Source organism: Lagopus leucura, unplaced genomic scaffold (assembly GCF_019238085.1).
Source record: "Lagopus leucura isolate 7727_CA_CO unplaced genomic scaffold, USGS_WTPT01 Super-Scaffold_100039, whole genome shotgun sequence".
NCBI lineage: Eukaryota > Metazoa > Chordata > Aves > Galliformes > Phasianidae > Lagopus > Lagopus leucura.
Window position 1 is genome coordinate 1,841,114 of NW_024962288.1, and position 16,466 is coordinate 1,857,579.

Below are 16,466 nucleotides of genomic sequence, written 5' to 3' on the forward strand. Positions count from 1 at the left end.
CGTGAGTATTGCACTGGCTACTGCTGACACTTGCATTGAAAAGCTCTGGATGCCGTGAGATCCCATAGGAAACAGATGGCTCCCTGTATGAGCAGCAGCTCTCAGAACCCCAGAGCTGAAAGGAAGGACTTGTTAGATGATGGGAAGTTTCTTGAAGTCCTGAAGGAAAGCAAGATTCCCAGCCCTGGCAGCACGGGAGCAGCACCACTACTCCGCATCAATAAGTAATCTTAACATGGGAAGCAAAGGTTAATGACTAATCTGTTTACCTGAGCTTCATTAATCAAAGATTTACTAGAAGTCAGAAGCCGATCACCACTCAGGCACAGACAGCTCTGCTTCCAGGTTAAAGAAGGCAACCACGCAGCCTGCACAAAGCATGTAACTCAATACTGAGCAATTTTCCCAGTGTGCAGATGACAAAGAGGAGCATCAAAGAGAAAAGGCTCTAATCAGAAGGGATTATTTTGGAGCAGAAGGAAAGCCTCAGTCTCTTGTGATGTGAAGAAGAGTTTGGCTATGCTAACAGCAATATTATCAACCATCTGAGATTATGGGGTATTTTTATGTCATGAAATATTGTTGTCTTCTCCTATACAGCTGACACCTCAATAACAGCACCTGTAAAGATTTAAAAGTTGCCAGAGGACTGCCAAAAATACCCAGCACAGGAGTGGGGAAACATTGGATGGTAGGCACAGGATGCCTGGGGAGCTGCCCTGCTACCCTTCCTTCATTGCTGGTACGAGGCATGCTGTAAAATGCATCTGCTTAATGGGGCTATTCGGAACTTTATGTGTGTTGTGACAATTAATCTCCACATTATGATTCTAATTATGATCTGGAGGTTAAAGGCACGGAAGAAAAATTAAATACCAGCTTGGGCACTCAGTATTGAATGTGCAGCTTTAACCCAATGATTCAGTCTCATCCATGCTCCCAGAGTGACAGTCCATTTCTTCTGAAGAAAGCGTTGGAGGCAGAAGACTTTTTGATGACCCGGCTTTTCTCCTTCAAAGACAACAGCCTTACATGCAGCTCCAGAGACTGAGCAAACCAGATCAGAAAAAATTATATTTTTTATTCAAGGCTGACTCATTGAATTCAAGGGACAGTAATGCCTGTGCATGTGGGATTGTCACAGGCACTGGCTAGAAAAATATTGGAAAATGCTCGGCTAAACCAGATAGTGCAATGCATTTTGCTTTGTTGTAGTCTGGGATTCTTTATGGTGGTCTCTGCTGTGTCTCACAATTCCAGTTTTGTTTGCAACAAACTAAAAGAACTGTGCTAAGGAGGGAGAGAGTACACTGAGTACTGAGGTCAGGTGTGGTCACCACTCCAGGCACGGCACACAGGGATTTCCCTCCATTGGTAGAAAGGTGATGCTGCCAGTGCTGCATGACACCTGTAGGCACTGCAGTCATTTTGTATCATTGGTTACAAAACACTGCAGCCATGCAAAGCTCCAAAGGGGCTGTGGGCAGCAGAGCAGGAGTAAGGAGAATCAGAGACGAGCCCTACTCCAGGATGTAGTTGCAGACCCATCTACTTACTGCAATGAGAGGGATGTGTTAGGATGCTCCCAGCCAAAGGAGTCCCAGCCTCAGCTGAAACCTGCACCAACAGTCTATTGCTATGGTAAGAGGAAGAGCACATATGTACTTCTAACATTTAAAAAGTATACAAGACATCTCTTAAGATCCTGGACTTCCTGTCCACCACACACAGCCCACAGACCTGTGAGTAGCTGTTGTTATCAAGTGTGGCACCTCATTTCCTTCAGCATTTTTCAACCACCAAAATGGATGCCTCCTTATCGCACAAAACTGAGTGAAAACATTGGTTTGCAGATGAAGACATCGACCAGGTGCTCTCACTACTCTATCTGTTCACCAGGCATGGATGTCATTATCAGGCAACCCTGACATCACTGTATGGCATCCCTCAAGTCCAGCAAGAGCGATGCGGCCTGACAAGGAAGACTCTGTTTTTAATAAAACCCACTTTGGCTGAAGGCAATGCTTCCCTTCCCCTGGAGAGAATTATCAGCTTCGTGTGAAGCTGTTTTTTGTATGCACAGAACTGTACACACTGGGAACTACTTGGAAAGTGGGAAAAGATGTCTGTGTGACCACAGATACACCTTTGTGCAAGGAATGGTTTTTAAAGACAATTTCCCATTTAATGCCATAACACTATTCATTGTTTTAATGCTCTTCTCCCTTCTCTACATAGATTTACAGCTCAAAGAAAGCATGCATCTGCCCTTGTTGTGAACAGAGCAATAAAAACAGATAAATATAATCAGATGAGCATTTGGAATTTATTTTGGAGTGCTTGAATCAGAATGAGAAGGAGACTCAGTTGGGAGTTTTTACCTGAGGATGGTTGGGTCTCCTGTGCAAGAGTCAGGGTTCTCTTTTATATAGAGTGGGAACTGCATAGAGGAAGGGCTTAAAGAAATCTTTGGAGATGGATAGCTGAGACTTTGTTCTGTTTAACACCAGTAGGACTAAACTGCATGGTTAATAGTATGCTACAGAATAGAGTTCTTTTTTTTTTTTTTCTTTGTGATTTAAATCAAAGTGTGTGTGTATACACACACACATTTTCTTCCTGAGAGACAGCTGCAGTATCTCTGGCAATTGGAATTAATGAAAGATGCTGCAATCCTTGCAATCAATGCAGTTACATTGATTTATATTGGTGTAGGAACTGACCTTTGTGCTCAAAACAAATCCAATGATGGCAGAAGAAAAAAAAAATCCTAATAAATATACATAAGACAAAATTATCAGAAGTGTCTATGTGAATTAGCAGGAAATCAGACCCGAGCTTATTTTACTATAGAACAAAAGTAGCTGAATCTTTAAAAAGGAGCATCTATTCTTTGTCAGGTGAAAGCTGGGAGGAGAATGAGCATAGCTAAAAATCTAGCATCTGGGGAAACTGTCTAAGAAGGAAGTGAGGAAAAACCCAACTCTTGGCCCAGTGTGGTGTGGCAGCGGCCTCTCTGCACTGCTGTGTAATTCAGAGGAAGTATTTGTAGGAAATGGAGCTGCTGCAAAGGGATGAGCAGACCCAGGCATCTGTGCTCGTTGTCTATCCTGGTACCTGTTTTTGCAGCTGGAGGTGCTCAGTCCCACACCTTTACCTTCGTGTGCGCTTCTTTCCAGCCCCAGAAACAATCAACAGTCAAATCAACGTGATCCTGTTAGAAGGCTATCACTTTTAATATACATTAAGAAGCCTTCCCACAGCTACTTTTCCATGCCATGATATTAAGGGAATCAGCCAAAGAATCAGCCGAGAATGCACTGATAATGCAATTACTACAAGATTGATGCTTTTAAATGCACTGTTGTTGACAAAAAGCCCTCAGAAACCTGAAATGTTAATCTGTTTTTCTTTTGCAAATTGAGTACTGCCTGCTGTGTACATCCTTTTATTACTGTAGAACTGCTCATAAGCTCCAGGCTGCTGGCATTTATTTATTAAAAAAGAAAAAGTATTAAGAAACAGCACTGAAACATTTTTCTGTTGGACTCCAAAACAAGAATAATTGGCAGATATGGGGGGGGGAAGGAGATCCAAAATTCTGGCCCAGAAGTATTGACAGATGAGAACAGAAGGAGCAGTGTCCGTATCCCCAGGGACTCAGAGTCAACGAAACAAAGCTGACTTTCACAACTACTCGTCTAGACAATCAAGGGGCTTTTTACAGATTGATGCTTATGTTTAATAAAGAGGCCAAACTGCTTGAGTCTGCACGAAGCTGTAGGAAATAAAAAGCAAAATTCCACAGAGTGGTGCAAGAGCAATATAATATAATTGCAGAGGTTTCAGAACATAATCTTGATGAAAATGGGCAGCTTTCCTAGCCAAAAGACACCTTCTGGTGTCATTTATCAGCAGCTGCTTTAGAAACCTGAGGTATGCTACAGTGATCATTCATAGGAAGCTATGCTGTCATTGAAGACCAGATTTTTTCCACTTGTTCGTTTTGCTCCTTTGAAAACAAGGAGCTGCATTATTATTCCTCTTCTAATGCTGAAACCTTAGAATCTACGCAACTGCTTTAACCTGAGCACTGCTTACTGTTGTTTATTCTACAAGCACGTTTCAGAAGCACCTATAGTGGAAATTTCCCCCAGAGAGCTTAGAATCAGGAACCATCTCTAAGGGAAAAACTAATTGGAATTAGGATTCCAATCACTATTATGTATGAATAATTTCAATTATTTTTTAAAAAATTAAATTATTAACAGTCAGTTACTCAACCAGAGATTTATTAGTGTTTATTACACTGCTGAATCGTGTTTTTCTCTTGGGATGGGAAAGTGCTTATTTTCTTAAAGGACTGCTTAAAGGTGTGCATCAATTTTCTTTTATTGTAGCATTCTCTTATATAGAAAACCCTAATTTCCAAAAAAAAAGAAGAAAATATTATTTATATTGTCTGGTTACCTGACCTCCAGTTTCCCAGTTCCACCTGCCTTTTGCAGAAGAAAACCATCCAAACAAGACACAAGACCTGCGTGATGTCTAGTAGGATACGTGGCATACGATGAGAGAAACAACACTGGCCTTCACTTGGTTAGTGTTTATAAGGGTTTTAATATTTTTGGAAAGAGCATGCAATTACTGCATTCCTAGAGTCCGCAGAGTGAGGTCTGAAGTAACACCATCCATGCAGGAGTTGTAGCTAGAACAAACCAGGCTGTTATTGCAGCTTACAGGACGTGCTTGGGGAGATCTGTGTTTGTGCAGTTCCTTCAGATAAATCATGGACAAGATAAATGGGATGGAGCTGCTGGGATGTCTGCAGGCAGAGGATGGGAAGAATGAGTCTCCCCCCAGCAGCCCAAGCAGAGGCTGGGACAAGCCAAGACAGCCCATCTGTGGCCTCCTGATGCAGGAACTGACCAGGACTCCCCACAAAAATGGAATCGCTAAACTTTCTTAAAACCAAAAAGGTGATCTAAAAGCAAAAAGGTGATTTTGCTTTTTTTCCCTTTAACCATAAACATCAAATACACTTTCGGTTTTGCCAGCCTGCATACAAACCCTCTCACATCCACTGAACTGACAGCTTTCTTATGCAGCCACTGTGCTTATGACTTCTCTAGTGTTAAGAGAATAACATGAAAATGGCACACAGAGTATGCTAAAGGTGACTTTGAAGTGCCAGTGAAAAGGTGATTTATGGCTTGAATAGATCTCGCAATGACGTGATTATTTGTTCTTCCCTAATTTTTTGCTGTTGCACAATATTCTTTTCCCTTACCCTTCCCACGAAGTTTCATAACATGACAAGTCCTCTCTTCTGATTTTCATTTTTAATTTTACTGTTGTTGCTTTTCTCTAAGTAAGAAGTCCAGGGACTCTCTTCTGGCTCCCAAACTCAAGCTGTAGCCTGAAGGCATGGGATGGAGCCTGCCCTCTGTGTGCACTTCTGTGGAACTGGTTGTCCTCAGTGAAAAAGACAAACCAATGTCCAAACCCATGTCTGCTGCATGCAGAATCCAGATTTTCTCTGTAGCTGACGATCTTTGGCAAGCAAGAGAGACTCTTTTTATACGATCTTGAACATTTAAAAAGCAGTAATAAATATATGATAGCCTTAGAGGTGTGATTTATTTGTTTTATGAATCACAGAAGAGTCCATAACTCATAAAAGATTAAGGCTGAAGCAAGCTGTATGGCTCATGCATTACAAGTGGAGATTAATGTCTTATTTCACAAAGCGCCATCATTAACCAGTCTACATTACGGCAGTTTAATGTTACTGACAGAAAGAATTGACTTTTAACATTTTCAAAAAACTCTCGTTTTGGTTTGTCTTTGCCAGGGGGAATTCTTAGGGAAGAGAAAGATTTTGCAGGGAAGGAAATCTATCTCAGTGCCAGTCTGAAATGCCTCCTTACTGGTACACCAGCGCCCTGAGCTCTTATTGTGGAGATCCACAGGGTCAGCACAAGACAGTAAGTACAGCTTTCTCCCCATGTGTTGATGGCTTCAAAGCAGTTGAGAACTGGAGTCACCCCATGACTGGAGATGCTGAGTCACCCCAACTCGACTTCTCTTCATTAGAGGATCTCAGTTTATTATCTTATCAAATGGCAAGAGCAGCCTTTGCAACAAGAGCACTGCAAAAAGCTCAAACAATTCTCTCCACCTACTGTGCTGCTGTGGCTGCTCCCATTTTATATCAGACAAGAATGGCTTTTCCTCACCACTTACAGGGCTTCTTGCTTCCCAGGGCCATAATTAGTTAAATCTCATCATTCATGGGTATCATCATATTTATTCCTGAACCGTGGATTATGTCCGCGAGTGACTTTATCTTTCATTGTAGTGTGCTGTGTCACAACACTGCAATATTGAATACGATGTAATTTACTAAAATCTATTAAAACTCTCCCATTTTAGAAATCCATTACATGCTTCCTTGTTCTTATTACCATATCCAAGAATGCCAGCGCAACAGGAGAATTAACTTGATGAACAATCCTGCAAATATGCCATTACAAGCTGTTTCTAAAGCATCTTTCAAGGCATCTCCGTCAGCTCATGGACTCTCTTTGGTTTTCTTTCTTTTCTAGAACTATTTTCTAGCCCTTAGTTGTGGTAAGTGATTATTTGTGCTTTCAAACAAACTCCATGAAAAACGTTTTTCAAGTGGAGATCAAAGAGCAAAGGCAAACATAAAAGCAGGCTTATAAAAACTGTATTAAAAAACCTAAGCTCCATCCATATGCCAATTACATCCAAACCTTATGGCCTCATCCCTATGAAGCTTCTTAAAGGTGATAGAAATGTCAGATGAAACAAAAAAGGGATGCATTACAGAGAGGGGAATTACCAGTGTGATGGGAGGTGGCTCTCGGTAACCTTTGACAGAAGAGTTCTGGTTGGGAAGTGCAGCTCCATGGAGCAAAGCTTGCAGCACAAACTGCGGTCCCCAATTAGAACAGTCTGAGGGCTGTAATCACTTCTAATGGCTGCAGGTGCCATTAAGGAGAGTTTCCAGAAGCTGAGGGGGATGTAAAACAGTGTCATAAGCCTGCAAGAGCATGGAAATTCTTCAGTCCTTCTGAGCATTTGTTCTGAAGAGCTTGAGGGATAGTTTATTCTTCATGGTTATACACTTCTAAAATTTGTATGTACAATGAGCTCACATGCTTCCCTGTAACAGTTCTCTAACCAGGTTGCTCATTTCTGTTGCCAATTGCCTGATGGTGGGATAGTGGGGCAAGCCACAAAGAGTTTCTCCTGGGACAAAATGCCCATGACGACTGAAGGTGACAGACACTCAGGTATCTGGAGAAATTATATGGTACCGATGATAGTGGATTTAAGCAAACAGCAAAAAAGGCTTCAAGGAGTGCAATTATTTTAGATAATTAAACTCCCTGCACTTGCTGACTGCAGTTGGTCCAGATTGCGCTGCCATCTCCATGCAACCATAGCAACTTCTTCCTTCTGTTGTGTCCCAGATTAATGTGAACACCTGGAATCAAAAACCTGAGGCTTGCGAGTAAGGTACATAAAACTTTATTGATCCTTTGCATATGGCAAGGATCCAGTCACACAGCAGTGATTCACTTTCCAAAGCTCTGTCTCAGCAAGGAGCAGTGGTGGTCTCTCCGGAGGCCACTCTCTTTGACTGCTTCGAAGTCCCAGTCAGGAATATTTTAAGGAGATGACTACAGGAAATTGCACATTCCTTCAAGAGATGCGAGCCTTCATCTCTAACATTTTAGCATATTAGTATATTTAAGAATAGTTCACAATTAAATATGTCTTTGTCTTACCGACTTTTTTTACTGGGCTCATTTCAGTGCTCTGAAATTCATACATGCCACCAGGGTTCAATGGGAGCCTGTGGGCAATTAAGGTAAAATTTTAGCCTTGGTCATATGTGACTGCTCCTATAAATGTGGTGGAACACAGTTGGAGCACGTATCCCCAGAGAGTAAATAGGCAATGCTTTAAGGAAGCCATGGAAAGATAAATGGATGCAGAAGAGGTTCTGGAATTCTGCTTAAAATAATTCTTGCTTTGCTTTTAATGATCAAAACCATTCCTCCCACTGAACCACATAAAAAATAGCATTTGTGTCTGTGCCAAAGGTGGAACATAGTGTAGACCCATTGAAATAAAAGACAAGTGAAAAATTAATGAGAAACTGGAAACCAGCAGCTCCCACCCTGTGAGCAGTAGTCTTTTATATACTTCTTCCACAGCAAGAGTCTCAACGGGTCTAAAATCACAGTAGCTCCTTTGACTTCAAAGGAGATGCACCAATTGAGAGGGAGAGCAAACAATCTGGAGTGCACTGTACCAATCTGCAGAACTTAGGAAGGGGAGAGAGCCACTAATCCAACTCTAACACCTCCCCAAAAAGCGAATATTTTTGTTATAAAACAGTTTTAAGCAAAGGGGAGAAGCACCTACAGGTGATGTAGCTTAAAATACTTGTTCCTCATGTTGTTTTTGGGTGGGTTTTTTTTTGTGAAACTCTAATGAAATAAGTGGAAACATTCTGTCTTCTCATCTGTTCAGCAGTCATGTGAGACATTTTTTCCTCAAAATGAGAATTTATGGGCATGAGATCACAAATGGCTCACAATATTAATGTGTTCTTCTGTTGTTACTTATGAGCCAAAAAGGGCTGTTATGTGCATAACATGCAACCAAAATCCAAGGGATTTTCCTGATCTACTGTCTTTCCTGGTATGTTCATATAATAACATTTGTCTACCATAGCATGCGTAGTAAGTTTGCTCTCCAGTTTTGAAACAGTGCCTTTGCAACCTAGGGAGTTCATTATCACCTGCTCGCTGCGAGTAGTACCTCTCTAAACCCACCGTTTCTTAGGAGCTGGATATATGGTGTTTTAATTGCATATCGTTAAATGCTTTATTGATACTGTATATTTTCTGTGAAGTCTATGGGGCCATAATTTCCTCCCCTGTAATTAACTGAGTTCATACAGCAGCTCTGGCAAAGTGTCGTCTAGAAGGCAGGGAGGTAAAAAGAGCCCACACAAGGTCTGCATGAGGCCCTCGTTTATGCTGGTACCTGAAGTCTAGCTGTTCTGGGTTTGTGCTGCTGTGAGGGCACAAGTGAGGAGCTAGGAGTTGGATTTGATGATCCTTATGGGTCCCTTCCAACTGGAAATATGCTATGATTCTATATTCTAAGTCAGCAGCATCACACCACTCGTACTCACCTCTACTCTGTCCCTCTGCTCCTCATCCTCTGTAACCTCTAACTTGTGCTGCTGCAGCTCCTGGTGGATGGACACCTGTAGACCAAATCTCCTCTACTGATTCTTATAACACTGTTAGGAACAGGCCTGTCCCTGAAACTTCTACCCCTCTGTCAAAGTAGGTTGAAATTGAGCAATGAGTTGAAAAGTTATTGAGGAGGGGAGGAGGATGTAGACACAGATGCACGGACACAGATTGCATAAGCCTCGTTCCCATGAGAAACCAGGCTGAAAAACAAATTGTCCTAGCATGGATTCTCATAACTCTGCCTGGTAAGTAGGTCATGCCAGGTCTCAAACTCAAGTAACTTTTCCTTTATCTTCATTTGAGCTCTCCTACAGGAAGCAGCCCTGGTTTCAGCAGATTTGATCCCTCTTGTTCCTGACCACTGAGGCAACATTATGGAAGAAAACCAACCAACCCTCACACATGCCAGTACAAAACAATGTCAAACACCACCACAATCTCAGACCACAGCAAGATCTATGCTGAGGGACAGTCAGAGAGCTAATAAACCAACAGCAAACAGCTGTGACATCAACTGGCTCATTACCCACTCACTCTCTAGGAGATCAAGGGGTCTAGAACAGAAGGCACATCAATATAACTTAATTCAATCCCATAGTCTTTTTTTTTTCCTACAGAAACTCTTCACAACATACAAACTCTTAATGAAAAATAGACCCTAATTATGCAAAAGGAATCCCCAAAGTTGTTCTCATTGTACCCTCAGCGTACAGAAAGCCCCGTAGCACCAGATTTATTTTCACCAGCTACTTATTTGGTCAAATGTGTACAAAAGCAGTCACATAAAATTGTTCTTTTTGTATTTATCCCTACAAATTTTGAAGGAAAATGGACTTATCAGAGTAATCAGGAGATGGTGAATGGGCTTTTTCTGTGTGTTTTCATCTTCATACTTGGTGACTATGAAGTGTTGTCACACGAAGTGATGTTTGCTCTTTGCACAGTCTGCTGTGTTCACTTTCTACATATGCTTTCCACAATGTTCCAGTGAAAGGCCACAGTTTCATCCAGTGCAGTTGTTTGAAAATGAAATCCGCAGATTTTTCCTTATAAATTGGACTTGCAGCTCAAATTAAAGGACTAATAGCTTTACAGCTCTACCCCTTGCAAATCACTCTGTGAGCACAAACATTACAGGAGCCAAATCTTCCTGCAAAAAGGGACGAGCACAACCACAACAAAAAGAATATTCCTTCAAGTAACAATTAAAAAAAAAGCAAAATGTGTGCAAAGTTGGGCTCACATTTGATTACCATGCCAAGTTACTTCAATCACAAATACAGTTCTGGCAATTAATGGAGGGTTTTACAGCCCTTATTACCTGCCTTACATGCAGCATTATGACTATTTTGCTAGGATTAAAAGGGGAAAGGGCTCAGCTCAGTTACAGAAGCAGCTACTGCTCAGAAAACTGGACAGAATCCTCCTATAACCAGAGAGAAACTGCAAATTAATTGTAAGTTAACTGCAAACAAACAAACAAAAAGCACAAATTTATTGAGAAGGAAAAAAAAAAAAAACACACTTCAGACTGTCTGCATTTCACCTGGGTGTGGAATGGCAATAACCAGCCCTCCTTCAGATGATTCCTTCCCCTTAAAACTGTTTTTTTCTGTCACCTAAAAATGTGTTAATCTTTTTGCCCAGCTGATGAAGAGCCCGGCTCCTTTTCCTCCTTCCAACAAGCCTCAGCTTGAAACCACCAGAGCCAGAATGCTCTGCTTGTCTCCCCTGCCAGCAGTGCAAGCTGAAAGGACAGGAGTTCTCTCTTTTAATTGTAGCCACCAACAAGTGGGTATCAAGTGCAAGTCACTCCTTTAGGCACTCTGTGTCTGACACAGAGAGAAGAGCCCCTTGGAGGTGCCACTGACTACCGGTGACTAATTCAGACTAAACACCTGTAAGTAGGCAAGATGAATCCCACCCATGGAGTTTGCTTCTTCCTTGAGGCCAATTAGATGTAAAAGCTGCTGCACAGTGATCTGGTTTTGAGGCTTCGAAACAAGGCTTTCAGTCAAAAATGCAAATTTGGTGAAAATAAGACCTTTTTGTGGGAAACGGCTCATTTCTGATTCCTGCCTTAGAAGGATATTTAGAAAAAAAAAATAGGTGTGGTTTTTGTAGTCTCAAAAAGCAGAATTTCCATTTTCTGTATGAAACGAGTCAATGAGTCTGGCATTTGAAATTCACGTTCATCTACGGTCATTTAAAAAGATAGGGTCAACATGAAAAAAAATCATCCCAATTACCCACTGGGATGATTATATTTGACACATGGATTTGTAAAGGAATTTCAACCTTTTTCTTTTCATCCCAATTTAGGAGAAAAATATATATGTATGTCTTCAAGCTTCTATTGGAGAAAGAAAAGCTATTTCCAGTATAGCTTTAGTGCTTCTCCTAAAGGTGAATCACTCCATGCTGGAATCCTGCAGCTAACTTTACTTGTGCTGATGCCCAGCTCCAGCCCAGCCATCTGGGTGATGGGTACCACTGCAAATATTTTGGCCATAAATAAACATGGTGAGAGGTACAATCACAATTGTGTTTTGCTTAATCTAAAGGATGCATAAACCTGTGCAGAGGGAACTTGTGCTGTGACTTTCCCTGCAGGTGAGGTTATGCTGAGCAGGAGAATTTGCAATGTAGCCTCAGGTTTCACCTGGTAAGAGCAGCACTGTCCTGCTCCTTGCAGATGCACTTTCTGTGCCACAAAGCCCCATGGTGCCCTTTGGACTGTTGCTGCCACTGAATACAGCTGCACAAAAACTAATATTGAAAAACAGTTAACATCTCAGCATGAAAATAGGCTGTACAGCATATGCTTTTAACATTAAAAAGAGGAAACAGTTGAGGGAAAAAGATGCAAACCTGGCAAGTTTTTCTTTGTGGGGGAGAAAAAAAAGGAAGAAGAAGGAATAAGGGAGAAGACAATTTGCAGCACTGCTGTGTGCAGACCAACACCAGTGTGAGGAATTGCACTGGTGCAGAGCAATTCAGGAGGGATACCTGGGAGTGGGTAGGGAAGGAATTGGGGCAGCTGGGAGCTTGGGTGCATTTTTAGATTGCCCCCAGCTCCTGCAGCCCCACAAGAAGCTCAACATTCATTTTTTTTCAACAGTTAAGTTAGGAGAGTGTTTTGGCTACAGAGGGGAAGTTCAGAATACTCACTGCGTGGATTCCAAAAATGATAAGCAGTACAGAACATCTCTTCTTTTCCTTTTTTTTTTTTTTTTTTTTTTTTTAAACTGGAGGAAAAAAAAATCCTCTGTGCTTTTGAAACCTCGTTATCTTGTGATATTTGAAAGGCTGGTGCTGATACTGCTTTCCAAAGTAAAGAGGCACAAAACAAGTCATACAGCATCAAATCTTGTTCTCATTTCTTCGGTGAGCCAGCATGGATGCAGCTGAGCAGAACAGCATGTCCAAAGGAAGGCAGCAAACAGCCCTCCAAGGGATGAAGGGGATATTGAAAACAGCAGGCCACCATTAAATTGTTTGGCCAGCAACTTTGAGACAAGCATTGTTCACCCAACAAACCACTCCATCTGCCATCTTGGATTTGCCTTATGACTTTTCAGCAATGTCATTTGCAGGCCTCCTAATGAATGCCAGGCTGACAGCCCTGCAGGAAGGCTGACTCAGAGTCAGGAGAACCCTGGAGAAGATGCTCCCCATCCAGGCAAAGCCTTGCGTATGCTGCCCTTCCTGTCTGAAGGCAGCAGTTTGCCATGAACCACTATGAGCTTCTGAGTTCACGAGATCAGGATGAGGGCACCGGGTTACGTCTTGTCGCTTCTAATGGAGATAAATAGGTCATGTGGTGATCTAAGAGTTCATTGGGAGTTACATGCAGGCTGTGGTATGTCTTTAATAAGGAGATAGCTCATACTTTGGATTCACTTTGCCTGCAGTCCTCTTTTCTTCTCTGCCTCCTGTGTATTTGAACGCGCGCACACACACACACAAACCACAGACATGTGGACTAATCACCCGCTGGACTAAGTCTGTTTGAAAAACATTTTCAAAGAGAATACACTCCTCTTTGCTGGTTGAATGTGGGGGAGGGCGGGAGGGAGAGCAAACAACAAAAAATCAGAAATCTGAAATACTTCTGATGATGCCTTGGTAGAAAAAAATGAATACTTGAACTTTACTGAGATGCCTTTTTACTAGCTTAGGATCCATCTGCCCTGCACTGTTAGGTGGAGGTTGGCTTCCAGGTGTGGGCACTCAAGTTTAATCTTTCCAAGTGCTAATTTTATCTTCTCATCTCTCTGTTCCCTTAACTTCTTATTTTCTTAAATTGGAAAAGCTTTACATTTCTACCCCATTGAATCCATGTCCAGAATCTTCCTCCTTCGTATGTAGCTGTGAGCAGTAATGGGATGGTGAGCAAGAGTTCTGTGTACATACATACTACACACACACACAAACATATATATATATATATACAGTGGGGACTCTGGGTTAATATTTGAATCAGCCGAGGTAATACTTCAAGGTGGACGTATGAGGTCAGATTTTAATCCTTGTTTCTGCACACAGGAAAACTGCACAAGGACAATTTCTTTCTTCCTCTATACCTATGTCAACTGTGCCAAATGGAAAATTTGCATGTGAGAAGGAGAGGCTGCTTTGAAGTTACATGAATCATTCTGAGGGGCATTGCCCTACCTAAGTCATCTCATTGTCCATCTAAGTCATCTCCTCTATTTCCTCTTCAAGGTGTCACGTGAAAGCAAACCACAACAGCTTGTGCCATCTCTTGCTCAAGTAGATTATTTTTATCCAGTAATGAATGCCCTTACTTCCCTCTTCTTGATGGATCAATGGCTCTCCTGAAGTCTCTTACTGTCCTGCAAACCTAACTGTGTCTGCACTGAGTGCATCTTCAAGAGTCAACCAAGTGACTTGCTCTCATTTTTAACACCGACATTTTCATCTGTGGAGGGATCATGAAAAAAAAACACAGTGGAAAAATAAAGGATGTACTTTCACTTCAGAAGGGCTTTCTTGGCATCGCAAGTACTGTCATGCCTGTTTCCAAAATTAAGTCAGCCTGTACTCGGCAAAAATATCAGTCAGTTTATGCTCAGTTTTCCCTATCCATTTTTCACTATGATGGCAGAAGGGATGAGGCTGTGCCCAAGCCCAGGGAATGTGGCTGCTAGGAGAACAACAACGCTGCTGTGCAGAGGGACTTAGCCCAGGGAGCAAAGCACCAGACCCTGAGTAGGGATCTTACAGCCCTAACTGAGGGAGAAAATATTTCATCTCCAAAATAGCACAAGCCCAACAGAAACATTCTAGAGAGAGGAAGATTTTGAGCCTGCTCAGTTTTATGCATATTTATCAATGTGCCACCAAGACTTGATAACACCCACCTCTATCACCAAACCAATGATAATTCTGTTCTATGCACTGTGGCTTGAGAAGGAGTTGTCTGAGCAACCTGGAGTCCCGCAGCTCCCCAGAATTGCTCTCCTCCTACTCCCATTTCTGACAGGGACAAAGCAAAGCTTGCTGCCACAAGTGACCGCTTATGGTTTCATGCCAGCACCCTCCTTTAGGACAACATCATGTTCTTCCTCTTTTATCTGAGGCCAGAGCAGGTCCAAACTGGAACTTCAAACATACAACCAACAGTTGTGAACGTCAAGGGCCCCAGAAGGCGCTTCGAATCCCATGATCCCCAAAGAGGAACTTGCTTTGTGTTTTTTTTTTGCACATACCCGCAGATACTAGAAATCTCACAAGGATGACCAAGCTGATAACGTTTCCACTGTTTAGAAGGAATATTTCTTCAGCTGGAACAAATAAAGGCATTTTAGTAACTGCAAACATAAAGCACAGTCCCGCCTCAGCCGCTCACTGAAGTGCAGCATCTTTCCTGACCGCAAACCCCACATGGATCTGTCTTTCACCCTTCTCACTCCCCATAAATTCTAGCAGCCATCCAACCACTTCTTGGGCCCAAATTCTGTCTCTCTGTACCTGCTAGCTGCACCATGCCCACCCAGTGCTCAGCTCTTGGGGACATCTGCAAAGCATCAACAGAAATTTTATTAAAGTTTTTATTAGCCAGTAGAGAATATCTCTTTAAAAGGAGAAGCTGAATAGATTTATTTTCCTTCAGGCTGCTGAACTACACCAATATTGTCACATTTGCTGAGGCTACTTCCAAATAAATAAGTGAACCCCCAGGCAGGTTGGAAGGTGATGGAGACCTACAGCTGCAGGGTGTAAAATTGGAATCCCCATCCAGCAGCATACTGCAGGGCCACTCCACTTGCACAACACACAAAGGAAGGAAGTTGAAAGGAAACAATTTATGAGTTTGCTGCAAGTAATGCAGTGATATGGTTAGCAATGCAGAGGTAGAAGAGCCTGTAGGACAGAGTGGATTTACGTGGGCTTATAAATCAGTGCTAAGCAGGAAACTAACCTGAGCAGAAGAGAAGCAGCATAATTTTATCAGTATGCACCCTGTAAGGATGTGGGCAATAGTGGATGTATAGAATAAAGGGAATGGGGGGGGTGCGAGCCTGCTTTTTGTACTCTGAGCGTATGGATTATGCCTCAAATGGAAGAGAAATGGACGGAGTTCTTTGCTTCTTAATTTCCTCTGAAGGAGGCAACCAGAAAATGTTTCCTCTTAACACTCCCTCTGAGAAAGGTGGGATATACTTACTTATCTACTATGCAGAGTCCTGAATCAGAGGTAATAGCAAATGCTTTGTGGTTTGTTTTAGTCATTTTGTTTATCAGTCTTGCTGTATCACAGCCTGTGATCAGGACCAACATCAAGTGGAACAAAAGAAACTTGGAGCCCCTCAGCTCCTGCTCTGAGTTTGGGTACAACTACACTGTAGATTTTCCTTTAGATCAACAATGATTACCTAAAATTTCCCCTCATTTGGCTTCTTTTTTTTTTTTTTTTTTTGTTGGTCAAATTAACCTCTCAGACCCCAGGGTGATGGGATAAAGAAGTCACAAAACGTAAGAGGCTGCCTCCTCTTGTCAACTCTTTTTGTTGTTGTTAAACTGAAAGAAAATGAAACCCGTGGCACATAAGTGAATTTTGATTCATTTCTGAAGGTTCATGCAAGATTTTGGATATTTATTCCAAATGTACGCACGAACTTGAGGCTTTTA

General features: G+C 42.0%; 1 long non-coding RNA gene across 1 annotated transcript; it reads right to left on the reverse strand.

Annotated features, from left to right (window-relative positions):
* Positions 1–7,440: 7,440 nt before the first annotated feature.
* Positions 7,441–9,329, reverse strand: LOC122186708. The gene is made up of 3 exons (XR_006181174.1): positions 9,242–9,329; positions 7,821–7,888; positions 7,441–7,516 (listed from the first exon to the last, which is right to left on the reverse strand). It is a non-coding gene; the product is annotated as an uncharacterized LOC122186708 (long non-coding RNA).
* Between the last annotated feature and the right edge of the window lie 7,137 nt (positions 9,330–16,466).